Source organism: Myotis davidii, unplaced genomic scaffold (genome assembly GCF_000327345.1).
Source record: "Myotis davidii unplaced genomic scaffold, ASM32734v1 scaffold376, whole genome shotgun sequence".
In the NCBI taxonomy this organism is placed as follows: domain Eukaryota; kingdom Metazoa; phylum Chordata; class Mammalia; order Chiroptera; family Vespertilionidae; genus Myotis; species Myotis davidii.
In genome coordinates, this window is record NW_006288121.1 from 826,304 (window position 1) to 829,407 (window position 3,104).

Below are 3,104 nucleotides of genomic sequence, written 5' to 3' on the forward strand. Positions count from 1 at the left end.
GTGTGCTCTTGTGCTCCTGGGCTCTTGGGACTGTTTTTGCTGGGGACGTACTCTCTTAACTGTCTTGCATTTGCCTGTATGACCCACAGCTATGTGGACCCCATAACATTGTACTAATGGACTACAGCTATCCTGATACTACTAGTAGACTGGACTCAACTCCAACATGGAAAGGAAACTCTGAACACTGACTCTGCTTCTAGCTTTACTGAAACCCAGCTACACTTCTTGTTGGAGACAGGTACAGTACAGCATCAGGCCAGTTGCAGTCCATTAGTCTATTGTGTGTGGGAGTCCACATGGTCATGGGCCACATGTGTGAATGCCGGAAAGCCAAACATGAGCCAGGAGCCAAGTGTGCCAAGAGGAACCAAGGGAGTGCACTTCTTTACCCAGGGGATTAAATATCCCAAATCTTCAGGGGCATGCAGTGGCCACGCCCATTCTGGACAATGAACTTTGTTCCCAGGCGTGACAAGTAGCAAGTACTTTCCTCTGTCATCCTAACTACTGGGATGCATCTATCTTCCCTTTGTCCAGTCTCCTTCCCCCAGTGTTTTGTAGGAAACATACCTATAATGTCTGGCCTTCCCTTTTCTCCTTTCCTACTATTAATTTTTAGCTAATTACAACAGTATCATAATCATTATGTTATATGCCTGAAACCAATGTCAACTTGTAATTGAAAAATAAAAAAAGCAAACTATGAAAAGAAAATATGTTTCCACAAATTAAAAAAAATATACAAAAAAAGAAAATGGATGTCATGTACTCTACCCTAAAGTGTTGTTCTATTCTTTTCTGTGAAGTGCAGAAATAAGCCGATCAAAGAAAGAAAAGAGCACTACATTATACAATTATCAATTCTAAGTCTGTTTTATATGAAGCAAGCTATTCTCTGTAAGCAGTGGGAGAAAAATAAATGCTTTTGTCTTCGAAGCAAAAATTTCAGAAATGATTTCTTTACCCTTAGTAAATTGAAAGATGACATCTCTTCATCAGGAAGATCACTCCTGGGGGCCACTTCCTTTTTCCTTACCTCCGAGGATTTTTTCGAGGATCAAGCGTGAAGATGTTAAGCTATTCGGTCATTCTTTCAAAAATTTTTTACTGAATGGTCATTTTATGAAAGCTTTCTAATCTAATCTATAAAACATCTAATCTGTAAAAACAGTCACTGCATCAGTGTATTGTGTCTCTTTCCCCCCACCCAACGTGTTGCCTTTTTAAGTATTCTGTACAATTATAGAAAGAAAAAAATGTGCTGAGGGACTGCTGACTATCTTCTCTTCTCGTTTGTTAACAGTGATCCCAGTATGGTTTCCTTTGCTACTTCTTCAATGTCTTCTGGAGCTACTTAGCAATGCAAATTATCTCCCTAACAACAAGTAGATCATTTCCATAAGTTTAGAAGTGTCCTTTGAAACGGATGTTTTATGTTAACAAAGTCTTATGAAAATTCCTGATGGGCTTTGGAGTTAGACAGAACTGAGTTGAAATTCTGTCTTAGCATTTATTTTGATGGTGTTAACTTTCACTTAAAATTGAGGAAGCTAATGTCTGGTTCACAGAAAGCAACCTTAATTATGATAGGATATAAGTTATATACAGCACCTGGCATACTTGTAGAGCAAGGGGAACTGACAAAGAGCTTTGAAGATATTTTTGATGCCAGAGAAATTAATGGGCCAGACATCCCAGACAAGAGTGGGAGTGAGGCTCTTGCAATATCGTCAGAAAATGAATTTTCTAAGACTCTCACGGGAGGGTGGAATGTGGAAGGCATTATTGGCGTGGAGTTACATTTCTTGGGTTCCAAAGTCCCCTGCCCTTTAAGCCAGTACTGGAAAAGATGCAGTTGGGTGTTCAGTAAAGTCAGAAACAAGGCCAGTGTCTAGAGTTTACTTACCATGTTGCAGTTGGGTGTGGTTCAGCATTCAGGCCAGATTAAAGTCCATTAGTCCCTATATGGAATGTGGAAGGCTTTATTGGCATGGAGTTACATTTCTTGGGTTCCAAAGTCCCCTGCCCTTTAAGCCAGTACTGGAAAAGATGCAGTTGGGTGTTCAGTAAAGTCAGAAACAAGGCCAGTGTCTAGAGTTTACGTTCCATGTTGCAGTTGGGTGTGGTTCAGCATTCAGGCCAGATTAAAGTCCATTAGTCCCTATATGGAGCCCAACATGGCCATGTGCCATATGTGCACAGGGGAGCATGGCCTCCTGGAGCAGGAGTCCTAAGAGCCAGGAGCCAAGCTTCCGTTGTTTGGAAGTATATATATATATATACTTTTATATATATATAGATTTTGAGAATTTACAGTGGCCATGCCCATCTGGCCAATTACCTGTTTTCAGGTGTGATTGATGGGCAAGCGTTTTCCCACATCACTCAGACCTTACTGGGCATGCGTCTAAACCACCTTTGTCCAGTCCCTTCCCCTATCGATGAAAAGGAAACAGACGTGGACAGTGTTAAATGTAGCTTTTTGGCAAAGCTGTATAAATGGCATGCCTATATCTAGTCTTCCCTTTTACTCCTTTACTGCTAAGTAATAACCAGATTATTACAATGATATCATTTTCATGACATAACCAGAGCTGTCTTTTGCTGGATGGGGGTGTAAGATGATTGGGGTTGGTTCTTTAAACTGTGAGTCCCTTAGATTGGCACTGAAACAACCTGAGTAGGAAAATATTTTGTAATTCAGTAAAACTGATGAATATAAGCATCTGAGAGTAATTAACAAAGAAAACCTCAATGAACTCAAGACACTGTCATAGCCCCCACAGCCAAAGCCCAGCAAGAACATACCTGTTGTTGCAGACAGGGACACACATCTTGGCGACAATGGGATGGTTCAGTAAGAGGGAGTAAGAAAGGATTTCCAGTGTTTGGGCTTGGGCTAGGAGTCCTAGGTGATTTGGGGGAGGATTTAAGAAGGAGAGCTTCACTCTGGATTGGACACTGTTAGGAAGGGAATGGTGGTGGACAGAGGTAGATAAGTCTATAATTAGGTATTATATTAGTTTTCTATGCCTGTCTGGAAAATTTTCCAATACCACTAAGCCATTCTCCTATTTCCAGCAGACACCAACTAGGTGTCC

The 3,104-nt window shown here is 40.9% G+C and overlaps 1 pseudogene; it reads right to left on the reverse strand.

The window, feature by feature from the left end:
• LOC102773986 overlaps positions 1–2,837 on the reverse strand; it is a 43,091-nt pseudogene extending 40,254 nt beyond the window's left edge.
• Positions 2,838–3,104: the final 267 nt, after the last annotated feature.